Below are 16,269 nucleotides of genomic sequence, written 5' to 3' on the forward strand. Positions count from 1 at the left end.
TCACTAAATATAGGACTTTGACCAAGTCACAGTTTAGCTTCTTGGACCTCAGAAAACTGGGTATACTAGTACCATCCTGGGGAGTTATTGTAAGGGTTCTATGAGATATAATATGTGTAAGCTTGTTGCATCTTGTAAATATGTTATAAATCATTCAACTAGGCATGGCTGATGTTTAATACAGGCTGATGAATGGAGAGAAAGTCTAAAGATGAGGGAAGGTCTGGGAAGAACAGATTAAAGACATGGATTTTGAGTAATTGTGTGAAAAGAAAGATGTTCATAGTGGAGAAAAACCCCAAAGGATTTCCAGACCCAGAAAAAGCCATTTATGTAAGTCGGCTTGGTAGGAGCCAAGGGCTTTACACAGATTTAATTGTCTGTTCTCCAGTTCTGAGCACATTTGTAAGCAGCTTTGTCCCTGGGAGGGGACAGGAGCCAAAGAATGGCTGTGAAGGCTATGCTAGATTCTAGGGGTGGTGGGAAACCACCTGCTGAAGCCAGAGTGAGAAAAGTGTGGGGTTATGCACAGGCAGTCGTCTATACTGCAGTGAGAGCCAGCTTTGACATGGAGCAGAGGAGCTTTCCAAACCTCAGTTCTTTCTTCATAAAATGGAAATAAACCGCATCGTGTAGCCACTGTGAGGATTAGAGACATGTTTAAGGAGCCAAGCACAGCGTCTGGCCCTGGTGGAAGTTTAATAATTGGTACCTGTTTGAAATATTACTGCTATTGCCATGGTACATTTGGACAGCAGGTTGAAACAGCACGGTTTCAATGTTTCTGAGTCCCATCTACTTCAAAAATTTTCAACCCTAAATGTAGCCTGTCCCAGCGCTTGAACTCTTAGGAGGTGAAGCACTTTATAACCATTAGTGGGCCTCAGAATTCTTACAGAGTTTTTTTAAAAGTACAGCTGATAGAGCCCGTCCAGCCCTACTAAACTAGAGTCTCTGGAGTGGAACTTTTTCTAACCTTGTAACAAAGGTAATTGCAGTACACAGCCAGGGCTGAGACCCAGTGCAGGGAACCAGTGGACTGAAGCACTGCATTTCCAGGCTCCCCTGTTGGAAGGTGAATGTCACCTGGGATAGGTAAAAATTAAGGCATAACCAGCCTTTCACACCTGGAGTACAGTCATTGGTAGGATAATTTGTTGTTAGTCAAGTAAACCAAGAGGAGATTCCTGAGATGTGTTAGAGGGAATATGGAAGCTGACACATCCTCATCTATAAAATGAGGTCACATTTCACAGAGTTGTTGATAGATTGAGTTACATGAGATGCACTTGCTCAATATATCCATTCTCCTTTCAGAGGATGGGTGAGGTAGGAGGGCTAGGAAGAGAGTGCAGGCAGGACACCCTCCTGGATGGTGGGTGGGCCTGGCCTGTCTTCTGTAGGTGGGAGATTTGTACAGCAGGTTCATGATACAGGTGTGTTATGGAGAGGGGTGCCCTGGAGGCTATGGAGTCTGAGTGGTGGGGAGAAAGGCAGAAAACAGGCATAGAAATATGAGGCAGCCTTATATCAAAGACAGAATCTGCCCTTCAACTGCTCCCATAGCCTTCATGATAAAACCAAGCCTCTTGGCTTGATGACTATCTTAGTTTCCCAAGTCCTCCGTAACAAAATTCACAAAAGGATGGCTTAAAACAACAAAAGGTATTCTCTCATAGTTCTGAAGTCCGGAAAGTTCAAACTCAAGGGCCGTGCTCCCCAATAAGGTCACATTCTGAGGTTCTGGGTGGACATGACTTTTTGGGCAACCCTATTCAACCCAGTACAGTGATGGTGATCATGAAGACCCTTGTGATTTTCTCCTCTGTTCTCTCTCTGTACTGAGCTATCAATCTCTGGCTGGTTTTTCACAATGTATAATAACCGATTGTTTACAAGTCTATGTCTCCTGCCAAATGGTGAGATCTTGAGAACAGAGCCCAATTTTTAATTTTTGTTTATTGATTGATTGATAGATGGCCGCACCATGTGGCATGCACGATCTTAGTTCCCTGACCAGGGATCGAACCCGTGCCCCTTGCAGTGGAAGCGTGGAGCCCTAACCACTGGACCATCAGGGAATTCCTGTGCTTTTGTTTTTTTACACCTTTCTCTATCAAGGATGTAGCACACGGCCATGTTTATGACTGACCTTCAGTAAACGTGTGTGAAATGTCATTGATTTACAGTCATATTTTTTGTGAGACTGGCCTTTGGGATCTCTGCCCTTGAGGATATTAGAATCCAGGAGAATGTCTGAAGGCTTCTGGAGGGAAACAAATCAGGCCAGAGCTTAAAAACTTATCTACCACCCTGCTCTTTTGCCTTTGGGGTTGGAAATCGCTAACTGGGTTCTGGTCTGTTACTCACACGTTATGTGACCCAGGGCCTGTCATTTCCCCATTCTGACCTCAGTTTCCCACTATGAATGAGAGATTTGAACCACAGGCCCCAAATCCTCTCTTCTTCTAAGCTCCCTTGTCTCTAAGATCACATGGGTCACACTCAGTCAGAACTGAGGTTATTAAGAGAGAAACATCAAAGAGCCAGTTAGGGCAGTTGCCCTGAATGCATCAGCTTCCAATTCACCATGACAAGCCTTTCCCTATTCAACAGAGGTGTCTGCCACTCAGGTGAGAAATCACTCCCATTGCCTGGCAGTCCGTGAGTGGTGCTGAAATTCCTCTGGTGAAGATTGCCAAGGTGCCCGAGATTGATGATAAACACGGTCTTTTCACTCCAACCCTCCATTTAGATCCGCTTCCTTTTGTAATCTCAATTGGTTACAGCAGGCTTTTGGGTACCTTGTTGAGGAGGTGTCTGGCAAACCATGAAAGGGCAAGGGCTCCCCAGAGAGGATATTTTCCCGCATATTAGAACCTTTCAAAATTGCAGGAGGAGTGAAGGCTTGCAAATGGTCGGCCACCCAGCTCCTCACCCGCTGAGAAGAGGTAGGGAACGGAATTCTCACCTTCAGGCACCACAAGATTTTCAGTTTTGAGAATGACAACTCCTTTCTGAAAGAAGTTGGGACTCAGATGTTCTCCAGGAAGACTTCCCTGGCCACGCCCACCCCCAAGGCCGGGCTCCCCGCTTTCTGTCTTCCCATTATTTCTGGGCTTGCTTTCAGGCTGAGCTTGACACACTGGGTTAGAATGTCTGTTTCCCTCACAACTCAGACCCCCTTCTGTGCTGTGCTGCACAGACTCTGTTTGCCCTTCCACTCTACATGCATCTTGGTTTGGATTTTCCTGCAAAGAGATCTTGGAACAAGGTCTAGGAGGAAGGCAGTTCATCTGGAGGGTGATTGCAGGAAACATTTGTGAGGAATGGGAAAAGTGAGAAAGTAAAAGGAGAAAGGTCAACAGCAGGGTGTGTTTATAGCTGGAGCCCTATCCCGCAGAGGACCCTCTGAAGAACCTCATGGATTGAACTTGAGAATTGACCCACTGAGGGCTGACAGCAAAGCTGCAGCATTTATCTGTGGATTCTCCTTCCCATTGGCTGGGAGTTTCCCATGGGAGGCATTAAATGCCTTGCACTTTGGGGCTGCCCAGTGACAGGCAGGCTGGGTGGCTCATGTGAGGTCAGAAAAAGCCCTCAAGCAGAGAAGCAGAGGTAGGACACACAGGACAGCAGAGGGCACTAGCGAGAGAGGTCAGGGTAGCCCCAAGGGGGGTTCTCTCCATCCAGAACCCTGGTGCCATTTGTCCACATGACCAGGTTTTGCCCCCCACCCCTGCACCTTCATCCTGGTGTCGAGGGCACAGCCAGGGACTTTGTTGGTATCATTGTATTGAGCTGAAAGAAGAGTTTTCACTGGACACAGGACTCTTGCCAAAGGAGGGGTTAGTGGTGGGGTTCTGGGACACCTTAAAAGAGGTTCCAGAGTCGATCCAAAAGGGTATCTTAAAACAACCACAGCTGTAGTAAGTCCCCAGCCAGGCAAGAAAAAAACCCAAAAAAAAACTGGTCTCTGGCATGTGTTGGGAAGGTCATGAGGTGAAGAAATTGATCATTCAGGGATACTGGGGAACATCTATGTACAAGGTGTGGGGAGAAGGTCATGGAACTAACATCCTGACTAGCCATTGTGTCCCTGGAGGTACCATGCTAGGAACTGGACACAGGTCACCTCTAGTCTCACAAGGGACCCTCTCTGCAGATCATAGTACGCTCATTACATGGACGAGTTAATGCAGCTTGACCCAGGGACTGAGTAACTCGCTCAGGTTCACAGCCAGGAACTGGCAGAGCTGGAACTCAACCCCAGGTGGCCTTGATGACTGGCTCTCATGCTGACAATACTCAGCCATACTGGAGACCACGATTTGGAGAGATGACAGCAAGAGTCAGCAGGAAGGAACCCGACCAAACAGGGAGTGTGTTAGGCAAAAGCCAGCTTAGGAAGAAGATCAGAATCATTGAGTCTCAGGCTCAACATCACCCCCAGGGGTGGGTTGGCAGGCAGGTTGTTCTGGGAAATCACCAGATGGATGATGTGGAAATGCACCAACAAAGCACATCCCACAAGCTCTGGAGAAGAGGCCAAGCAGAAGTCACCTGAGGTCAGGCCGCCAAGGACCAGAAATCCACAGAAGTCAGGCAGGGAGTCTGAGGAGCACACGTGTTGGTGTCACGTGGACCTGGGGTTCCCGGACTGGCCCCTTAGCAGCTGATCACATATGTGGGATAGCTGCTCCACCTCTCTGAATCTCAGCATCTGTGTGGCTAAAATATAGATGCTAATTTCCATCTTACTGTCTCACCCACATTTGGCCCCTTACCCCAGCTGGACCCAGCTAAATGCTTACAAAGCACTCTGTCTATGTCACTGATCTCATTAACGTGTTTAATAATCACCACAACTCTGTAGGAATATAAACCCAGGCAGTCCCAGGCCAGAGCCATGTTCTTGACCATGATGCTTTCCTGCCTTTGTCTGTGCAGGGCCTGCCCCGACTTGTCCCAGACGGTGATCTCAGCCACTGGTCATCTTGTGTCTAAGCCCAGGATTCCTTGAAAGCAGATCCTGAGACAAAGACTGATGGTAAGTGGCTTATATATAATGCAAGCAGGGATACAGGGCCAGAAACAGAAGGGGCAGGGAAGAGGGAGAGCCCATGCGAAGCTGTGTTCCAGCTGAGAGGAGCTGAACGCAGATGCAAGATGGCCACTCAGGGCAACTGGTGCTCCAATTTTGGGACACTGTGGAAGACTGTAGAAAGCATCTCAGAAGTGGCACATGCATGAGTGCCCAGAGATTCCACCCTGGGGTCAGAGAAGTCCAAGACATAAGGAAAGAGACAGGTGGCAGGTGCCTCAGGTGAGGTGCTGCCCGGTCACACTTGTGAGAAGCTGGGGAAGCCATGGCTAGAGTAGGAGTAGGTGAGGTGAGGGTCCAAGAGACCCTCGTATCTCAATTCTGCTCCTCCGGGTCCCCAACTTGCATTTATTGTTTCCCTCTGCCAAACCTATCCTACCCTAGTTCCCACCATTGATCCTGCACTCCATTCATTTATTTAGTCATTCAACATATATGTGTAGGCCACACTCTTTGAGCCAGACACAGAGTTGCTGTTATCGGGTCTGGTCTCCACTATGCAGGCTTTGTCCTTTCCCACCTGACTTCCCTGCTGTCACTGCTCTGAGGCCCAGCATCATGGGTTGTGCTCAGAAGGAACCCCTCATGTTCATCTCTGGCCCTGTGAATCCACCACTGACCACCCCCACCAGCTGGCTCTCTGCCTAGTTAATGGGGGATTTCTGCACCTCACCGTTTCTTTTAAAACTTAAATTATGTGCTGTAAATTAGTGTTTCCCAGAGCGTGTTCCAAGTAACAGATGATCAGGTAAGAAGGGAGAGGGGAGATCTTGCGCTCCAATCAGCCTAGGAAACACTAAAAACATCCCACTGAACACTTTGGGAAATCCCAAATCTTAAGAGTTTATAGAGGGCTTCCCTGGTGGCACAGTAGTTAAGAATCTGCCTACCAATTCAGGGGACACAAGTTCGAGCCCTGGTCTGGGAAGATCCCACGTGCCACGGAGCAACTAAGCCCATGTGCCACAACTACTGAGCCTGTGCTCTAGAACCTGTGAGCCACAACTACTGAAGCCCGTGCACCTAGAGCCCATACTCTGCAACAAGAGAAGCCACGGCAATGAGAAACCCGTGCACTGCAATAAAGAGTAGCCCCCTCTCACCACAACTAGAGAAAGCCCACATGCAGCAACGAAGACCCAGTGCAGCCAAAAATAAAAATAAATAAATTAAAAAAAAAAAAAAAGGAAAAAAGTGTTCATAGAGAGGGCTTAACGGGGTTCAGTCACATACACCATCCAGATGATGTCAACCACACATGCTCTCCCAAGGCAGCTCATGTTCTCTTTGGAACAGCTTCCAGTGTGGGAACAGGGGACAGAGAATACATTCCAAGGACAGAGGATGGGTGAGGAGCCTCCAATTGCCCTGTCCCAGCTTGCAGGGCATATGGTGGTCATGTTCTCTCCATGACCTCCCCCAACATCTGATTTGACTTCTCTGCTCTTCTCCTCAGTCTCAAGGATGGACACACAGCCAGTCAAACAAACCTCAACTTCCAACATGACATGATCCAGAAATCAACATCTGCAGCTGAGATTCGGGGGTCATTTGTCACTCGGCAAAGCTGTCTAATACAGTGTGAGTACTTCATCTCTTAACAGGGAAAAGTGATGATTATGATATTGAACCAAATATCGAGAGGTATTTCCTTGGGGGTCTCTTGGGATTAGCTGGCCTTTTGAGAAAACTATTGCCTAAATTGGGATCCTAAACAATCAAACTTTTACTCCAGTGAGAGAAATAACATTTAGTGACCACTTACTCTGTAGAAGCTTTGCATGCATTATCCTATCTTACCTTCTCAACAAAACTATGCAGGAAGTATTTCTAGTCTCATTTACAGAAGAAGAAACTGAACTAAGAGTTTAACTGACTTTTTCAAGGTCACACAAAGGATGACCAGGATTTGAAATAGGCCTGGAATTCAGACAAAATCTGTATTCTTTCCCTCACATCATGCTAAAGTAGCACTCATCAGCTACTGGGGATGCTAACAAAGGCTTCCTTTGAGGGGCCTGTAATGAGCTACATTCAGCACAAAAGGCATTTCCCTCTTGACACCATTAAAATATTTATCACAAAACAACTTAGTAAAAGAGATTCCCCCATCCCCCCAAATTATTGAAAATATTTCTCCCAACCAAAATGAAAAAACTCTTTTGGGATTTTTAAATTTTTAAAATTTTTAAAATTTTTTATAATTGAGTCTTTGAGTACTTCCCCAGTGATGTAATGTTGAAACAAGGGATCTTTGAATTCTAGCAGACAGAAAATAAGGAAGTATCTCTGAGACTCTCAATGATCCTTGGAAACATCCGCTCATGGAGAACAATTTCTGCTAACTGATGCCAGCCATGATTCTAGTCTTCTAAAAGATGCCCTGCTGACCATCTGCTTAAAGGGGCCTCAGCCAATCAATAAAGGTTTTTGTTTTGTTTTTTTAATATTTATTTATTTATTTGGCTGCGTCGGGTCTTAGCTGTGGCACACAGGATCTTCTTTGAGGCAAGCGGGCTCTTCTTTGCGGCGCGAAGGCTTCTCTCTAGTTGCAGCACGTGGGCTTAGTTGCCCCGTGGCATGTGGGATCTTATTTCCCCAGCCAAGGATCAAACCCATGTCCCTTGCATTGGAAAGCGGATTCTTAACCCCTGGACCACCAGGGAAGTCCCAATAAGGGTTTATTGGAAGACTTTCTTGTGCCAAACACCATGCTGGGCGCGGAGGGCACTTTACATACATTATCTTGTTTCTCATAAATACACCATGAACTACTGTTAATCCCATTTTACTGAGCAACCAGACATTATTATGATTTTTAGAGAGCCCGGGTTACTTGCTAAAAGCCAAGGTGGGATTCTAGCCCAAGTCAGAGTGGAGCTGTCCATGTCATCACCCTCATTCTTGCCTCCCACTTTATGGAAGCTGCTGTGGCCCCCCAAACACACGGGCTCTCTCCAGCCTATGCACTTTAGTCCATGACCTTCCCCCTCCTGGGACACGTCTCTTCCTTCTCTGATTTCAGAAATCACACAGGTCATGACCATGTTACAGGTTGTGTAACCATGGTTTCTTAGTCAGCTCAGCTACCATAACAAAATACAATAGAGTGGGTGAGTTAAGCACAGATCTGGAGGCTGTGAGATCAGGGTGCTGCCAACATGGTCAGGTTCAGGTGAGGACCCTCTTCCTGGGGTGCAGACGGCCACCTGCTCATTGTGTCCTCACGTGGCCTTCCCTCAGTGTAGAGAGACAGAGTGTGAGCTCTGCTGCCTCTTTCTCTTCTTATAAGGACACTAATGTCATTGTGAGGGCCTCCTCCTCATGACCTCACCTAACCCAATTACCTGTCTAAGGTCCCACCTCCAAATAACACCACCTTGGGGGTTAGGGCTTCAACTTATAAAGTTGGGGGAACACAAGCATTCAGTCCATAAAGCATGGGCAATTCAGGGGGCATCTCCTCTCCCCTCCTACCCCCTTACCTCACCCACTCATTCAGCAGATCCTGAGTGTCCCCTGTGTGTCAGACATTCTTCTATATGCTGCAGACGTAACAAGGGACAGGAGAGAAGCAGCCCCTACCTTCATGGAGCTTACAGCTTCCAAGCTTCTCTTCCAGGAAACCCTCCTCACTTAACCCTCTTTTCTCTGATCTTCCCTTTGCTGATTCTCCTTTGTATCCTTTGATCTCAGTAAAAACCTTTTGAGCACACACTCCTCTGCATATGTATTACTTATTTACAAATTATATGCATATTCTAATATATAATATAACAATACAGGTATCCCCCACTACCTGAAACCTTTCGTAAGCCAAAGTGGTGCAAAGCGAAGAAGCAATTACCTTAGGACACATCTTGCTCATGGATGCACAAAATAAATGGAGATAAAGCACAGATGCTCATAGACACAGTTCAAAGCTATGCTGGCTCCAGGCTGAGATGCTGAGTGTGGTTCCCAGGGAAGCAGCTCTCGCTTCTCTGGGTGCTCACTCCCTTTATAATGGCTGCTGCAAAGCAAACGCTGAATGCTATTTTTGATTTCTTTTGGTTATCAAAGACAGGTACTAATGTGAGTTTTCCTTAATAACAAAGTGGCATAAAGCGAACTCTCGAAAAGTAGGGGATACTTGTATTCAAAACATCAATTTTAAAAAACACAGATAAAAAATTGGGGGAAGAGAAGTCCTAAGTGATTTCCTCACATAGAAATGGTGTGAACACATGGTATGAACACAACCTTCTTTGGATCCTCTGGTCCACGCAGGGACCCCGACTCCCCAACACGCAAGACCAGCACGGCTCTCTCTCACCCTTTCAGAATTGACTGTTTAAAACCTGTCTATCTCCCCACCTTGAAGACTGTCTCATTCATCCCTCTATGTGCCCAGTCACAGAGTGGACTCTGTAGACTTTTCAGGAAATATACACACAAATGAGGCATTGATATTGTTACAATGACTATGATCACAGCTCGAAGATGTGGAGGAGAGGACAATTCTGTTCTTAGACAGGTCTTCCCATGGTTCCTTGGTTGGATCACCCAAGTTTCTAGGTCTTGAGACCCCGTATTTCTGAAACCATATTTCTGAAACCAATTTCTGAAACCAATGCGGTTCACCTGAAACCAGTGCCGACTGAAACATGTGACCTGACAAATATGAACGTTAAACGGTATTGAGGGCTTGCTGGCATCAGGCACGGTGCTAAGTATTGATACTTTAAAGCTGCTTCTGTAATCTTGCCAACAGCCTCACAAGTGTGTTTTATGCCACTCTGCAGAAAAGAGAACTTGGACTTGGACCCGTTGAGCAATTTTTCCAAGGTCACGGAGCTAAAGCTAGAGGTAGAATTGAGACCAGCCCCCAAAAACCACCTTTTTAATCACTAAACCAAGCTGATTGCCAAAGGACTATTGCATAAGCCCTGTGTCAATATATGAATGTGCATTTGTAGAAGAAAGACTTCGTCTTGATTTAGGAGTATATTTTAAGCACACCTCCATCGTGGGGATATTTTTATATCTGGGAAATTATGGGATGATGGGGTTACTGAGTGTTACAGTATGTGTTGCCTGGAGAGCACCTGAAGCCCAGGTATCGGGTTTTGTTGTTCCTTAGCCCAAGGTGACTCGACTGGTTGGAATTAGAGCAGGGCTTCAGACTGAGCCCCACTGACTGTCATACCACTATCTCCCTCATGCCAAGCTGCTCTACTCCCTTGAAAAATTGTGCAGTATTATTATTGCAAGCAAATAGCCCGAATTCTATCCTGAAATTGCTCCAGGTGTCAGGGCTCTCAGAAAGACGCTCTTGCAGCAGCTGACCTTTAGCTAGTCTCCTCCAACTGTGACCCAATCAGGCATAATGAGTTTAGAGCAGGGCTTAGAACTGTTTTCTCCTCTTTGCTTTTCTTTTCTCCCAGCCTTTATCGGTATTTCAGCAGAAGGCTGTTTTTCCTTCTGCACTTATTTATATTTAGCCTGAACATCCTGTTAATTACAGAGCAGTTAAAGGAGAATTAGGGACACTATATATAAATTTGCCATTTATGCAAATTGCAAAGAGAGAACAAAGAAAAATTAGCTTAATTAGTGTAATTGCTTAAAAAGCGGGAGGCGAGGCAAACACAGCTTTAATCAAAGAAGAGGCAAAGGAAGTCTCAAGGAAATGGTGACCCAAATCAGCACAGATTGGAGGGCTCTGACCTTTCAAGATTTCAAGACCTTGCTGAGACATTGGGATGACATGAGGCCATGGAGGGGAGAGGCAGAGAGTTCTCAGTATAAAAATGCCATGTGGTTGCTTAAGAAATGAAATAAGACCCTTGCACTTGGAAAGTTATTGATATTCTTATGAGTGTGGGCACCTGGTGGAGGGTTTGAAATATTGCAAGACTGTCCACCAGCAGAAGGATTACAACTCCTGAAGGCTCAGATAATGGTTAGCATTTTTTAGCCATAAAGTATTTTTTAATCAAGGTATATACATTGTTTTTTTAGCCATAAGGCTATTGCATACCTAATAGACTACACTATCGTGTAAACATAACTTTCAGTTGCACTAGGAATTCAAAAATTTCGTGTGACTTGTTTTATTGTGATACTTTATTGTGATGGTCTGGAACAAAAATTGCAATATCCCCAAGGTATACCTGTAAAAATATAGGAAGCCCAGTTAAATTTTAATTTGAGATAAACAACAAATGTCTTTTTAGTGTAAGTATGCTCCATGACATTTGGGGGGATTATTTATAATAAAAAAAAGGAATTGGTTGTTCATCTGAAATTCAAACTCACTGGGTGTCCTGTATTTTTTCCAGCAGCCCTCCTGAGGAGGTACACAGGAGAAGTTCTTAATATTTCTCCCCAGGACCACAGAAAAATCCAGGGCTTCCCCTTGAAAGCAGAAAACTGTTCCCTGGCCAGGTGCAGGTCCCTTCAGCCTAGCATCATATTACCGGAGAGGCGGAGAGGGAAAGAAGCCATGAATGGAGCCAGGAATGGAACAGTCATGGGGCCAGCGGAGGGGACGGGGACTCCAGGGAACAGTGGGCTCTACACTTCTGCACCCTGATGTCCAACCCCAACTCCCCAGGTCTTCAGGAAAACCACCAGACACAGAAATGCCTGTGTACCTTAGGCGTTCTGTGTTCCGTGGAAATCAAGGAGAGGGCAAGAGCTCTATACCTGGGCAGGTACGCTCGCTCTGCTCTAAAGCTTTGCATATTTTAACTCATTGAATCCTCACGACAACCCACGTGAGGCAGATTATATTGGCCTCACTTTGTAGATGCGGAGACAGACACACAGAAGCTAAGGGACTCCTAAGAGAGTGGCTACTAAGCAGAGAGCTGGAATTTAACCCAGGCATCTGGCTCCTGATGTTTTATCACTAGGGTGACCCTATAATTTATCATCCAGATTGGGATGTATTTGAGAGTGAAAGTGTGCACTATCAAGAATTACACTGGGAAAGCAAGTGTAAATGAAGTCTGTCCTGGGTAAAGCAGGATGTATGGTTGTCCCACACTCATTACCTATGCCTGAGGTGGCTGCAAGTATCACAAACTTTGCAATGTCTCCTAACAGACCCCAAGCTAGACTAGCCTTTGTCTCCACTATGGGAGACCCTGGCTGTCTGAGGATGGGGTAGGGTAAAGGAGACTCACTTCTTGGATAACACCATTCAGCCCTGTCTAAAGCAGCAAAAGAAGTTCAGTATCATATAATTGCTTCATGCCCACTAGTGTGTGGGTTATTATTTTATTTACCATAATGTTATTTGCCTGTGCATTTTCTATACTGATGTTGAGATCCTAGAGCAGGAATTGAATTTTTTATCTCTGTATCCTTGATGATTAGTGCAATACTTGATTCAGTAGAGTCAATCAGTAGAAGCCTGTACAGTGAATAATGGAATGACTTAAAGAGCTCCAGCTTCAGAATCATCCTGTGAGCCTTCAAAATGTGGAAGACACTTGAGAAAAAAATAGGATCTGTTTCCTCCCTCTCTTTCTTCCTTTCTTCCTTTTCCCCTCCCTTCTTTCTTTTCTCTTTTCCTCCAACCCTGTCCACCTTCCCTCTGGTCTTCCATTCAGTGCTGCTACCATCCAAGCAAGAGGTCTAGGTCTGTCTCTGCAAAGCTTGTGTCAGCCCTGTTAGCTTAAGGTGGTTCTGGCTTCAAGTAAACTTTCTCACATGGGCTTTTGGGTCAAACCAAGGATGAAATATGGTGTCTCTCCTGAGATGTAGGAACACCTAGAAAATCTCACCAAGGTTCAGGTACGTTCATCCCACGGTTCTCTGCAAGCCATGGCTTCTGAGCGTACTCTCTGGATTCATCCATGCAACAATTATTTTTTTTTTCTTGGATGAAAGGTGCTAAAGAAGATGTGCTCTAAGATTGACAGAAATAGATATAACTACCCCCAAAGAAGGGACTCCAGGATAGCAGCAAGACTGGAAACAACTGCATGAGGAGCAGATCAAGGAAGTGAGGTGTTTGGGGTGCAGAAGAGAGCGGGCATAGCCACTGACTCCAAATGCCTAAAGAGCTGGTATCTGGGAAGGTGGGCACTGGACCAAGTGTCACCAACAGGCAGAACAAAGCCCAGTGGAGAAAAGCAGCAGAGGTAGTTTTATTAAGTATGAGCCACACATTTTTTAAAAATTTATTTATTATTTATTTATTATTTATTTATGGCTGTGTTGGGTCTTCGTTTCTGTGCGAGTGCTTTCTCTAGTTGCGGCGAGCGGGGCCCACTCTTCATCGCGATGCGCGGGCCTCTCACTGTCGTGGCCCCTCTTGTTGCGGAGCACAGGCGCCAGACGCGCAGGCTCAGTACTTGTGGCTCATGGGCCTAGTTGCTTCACGGCATGTGGGATCTTCCCAGACCAGGGCTCGAACCCATGTCCCCTGCATTGGCAGGCAGATTCTCAACCACTGCGCCACCAGGGAAGCCCGAGACACACATTTTTTTTAAATTTTTTTTAAAATTAGTTTATTTATTCATCTATGGCTGCGTTGGGTCTTCGTTTCTATGCGAGAGCTTTCTCTAGTTGCGGCAAGCGGGGGCCACTCTTCATCGCGGTGCGCGGGCCTCCCACTATCGCGGCCTCTCCCGTTGCGGAGCACAGGCTCCAGACGCGCAGGCTCAGTAATTGTGGCTCATGGGCTCAGTTGCTCTGCGGCATGTGGGATCCTCCCAGACCAGGGCGCGAACCTGCCTCCCCTGCACTGGCAGGCAGACCCCCAACCGCTGCGCCACCAGGGAAGCCCCCGAGCCACACATTTTTAATGGATGTAGTAATAATCATTCTTTAATAACTGGTTATTTACAGATTTTTCATGTGTTGAATCTGTTTTTTTTTTTAAGATTTTTTTTTTTTTTTGAGGTAGACCATTTTTAAAGTCTTTATTGAATTTGTTACAAAATTGCTTCTGTTTTATGTTTTGGTTTTTTGGCCACGAGGCATGTGGTATCTTAGCTCCCTGACCAAGGATTGAACCCTCACCCCCTGCCTTAGAAGGCAAAGTCTTAACCACTGGACTGCCAGGGAAGTCCCTCATGTGTTGAATCTTGTATTTTCAACCTAATGATTGATTTCCCCAACTGGTGGTGGTTGTCCCTGGTGGACAGATTGGATAAATCAGGGAATGTGTTGAATGCAGACAAAGTGATCAATTGTATGGCGGTTACTCTTTTATTCCCAAAGCTTCTGTTCCAATATATCCAATTGTCCTGTGTCTTAACCCATTTCCCTGAAGGACTGTAATCCCTTTTGGGTTTACCAGATGCTTAGGGTTGACTTGGGCACTGTGTGGGAGGGGAGCTCACTATAAATCAGATATGTCCCCGCCCTCCGAATTTAGCAGAAAAGTGAAGAACGTCAGAGTGAGTTTGAGGTTCTTTTGACTTCCAATTCTACCTCCCAGTTTTCACTGAGAAGCCCTGTCCTAGAGCCTCAGTGGAGAGGTAACTTAGAGGAAATCTAGTGAGTGTCCCAAATCTTTCATATCCTTTATGTCACCTGATATTCCCAAGGACATGGGTTAGGGTTAGGGGTGCCTATTTTGCCTATTTTCAGATGAGGAAATTGAGGTTCAGGGGAATCATGCCAGCTGCACAGAGGCACATCCAGGAAGCCCCAGAGCTGATTCTTCAGATCTTAAATCCTGCAATGACCCCTTTCCCTACACTGAGACTCGCGACTGTTGCAGGTGGTACCGGGTAGGGAGCAGTGAGCAGCACACCCTGCCCCACCGATTACTCGTGCTTTAGGAAAGTAAGGCGAACCTCTGGGGATTAAACTATAACATCACTGAAAACCAAACGGCCATGAAAACTGAAAGCCATCATGGGAGAGAAGAGCTCTGTAAACAGCACAATATAGGAACATATAGCACATGTCCAGCCCCCAGGGGGCTCACACACTTAGGGAAGGAAGGCAGGTACACAAATGACTACAGAGCAGGAAATACTTGGAGCATTTTGGGTGATCCCCAAGCAAGAATGTGTCATGGAGGAGTCTTAAAATGAGCTTATTGAAAGCACATTGTTGAGTTCTGTGGGCTGCAACCAAAGGATAACGTGTCCCACCAACTTAAACACACCAGGCACCGGCTCATGGAGCACATTTTGATAGTGCTCAAGAGTAGATGATATTTACAGAATGAAGTTTCTAAAAAGACATCTTGCTCTTCTAGTAGGATGAGACGTACCGAAGAAAAGGGAGGGGGCTGGCCTTTTTGTGGGGAGTCTATCCATTGGATAAAAGGGGATTACTACTCACCGGCAGATGTAAAAGACTACAGGACTTTTTGAATGACAAGGGATGTGATTCATATTCCAAGTTCCTTCATTAAGAACAGCAGGGTTGCCCAGAAGGGACAAGTTTACATCAGGTTTGTTTACAATTTACATGTTAAGGTGGGATAAGAAGACTGTTTCAGGTATCTATAACTGTGTAACAAATTACCACCAAAATTAGTGGGCTAATGTAACAGTTTATTTTCATCTCTCTTTGTTCTGTGGGTTGACTGGGCTCCGCTGGATGGTTCTCACGTGGAGTCCCTCAGGGGTGGCAGTCACATGGAGGCTGGGGATGCGGTCGTCTGAAGGCCTGACTGGGCTGGACGTCCAGGGTGGTTCACTGCACGGCTGCCAGCGGTGCTGGCTGTCAGCTTGGAGCTCAGTTGCAGTTCTCAACCAGAATACCTACAAGTGGCTTCTTTATGTGCCTTGGGCTTCTCACAGCTGGTGGATGGGTTTTTTTTTTTTTTTTTTTTTTTTTTTTGGTGGATGGGTTTTGAGAGGGAATATCCCACAAGCAAGAGTTCCTAGAGAACCAGGCAGATGCTTTCAAGGCTTCTTATGCCTTAACTTCAGAAGGCCCAACAGGTCAGTTCTATTGATGAAGGCCAACCTTCTCTGTGTGAGGAAGAGGGGTACAAACTGGGCCTACAAGGATAAAATGATACAGCCTGTGCCTTTGGGAAGCTAAGAACTAATCAGGACAGTAGACATGTGATTTCATATCTGGGATTAACTAAATTGGCTGTGCTGATAAATACTTTACCAGGCCATGGTGAGGGCACTAAAGGAAAAAGTAGTTGAGGAGGGTGGGGAATCAGACTAGGCTTCATAAAAGAGTTGTAAGCT

General features: G+C 45.9%; 1 long non-coding RNA gene across 1 annotated transcript in view; it reads left to right on the forward strand.

Moving 5' to 3' along the window:
• LOC309615271 overlaps positions 1-16,269 on the forward strand; it is a 60,416-nt gene that overhangs the window by 18,964 nt on the left and 25,183 nt on the right. Inside the window, exon 2 of the long non-coding RNA XR_014236680.1 lies at positions 4,951-6,685. This is a non-coding gene — a long non-coding RNA (uncharacterized lncRNA). The remainder of the gene's footprint in view (positions 1-4,950; positions 6,686-16,269) is intronic.

This window comes from Balaenoptera borealis (genome assembly GCF_965194805.1).
Source record: "Balaenoptera borealis genome assembly, chromosome: 17".
Taxonomy (NCBI): Eukaryota; Metazoa; Chordata; class Mammalia; order Artiodactyla; family Balaenopteridae; genus Balaenoptera; species Balaenoptera borealis.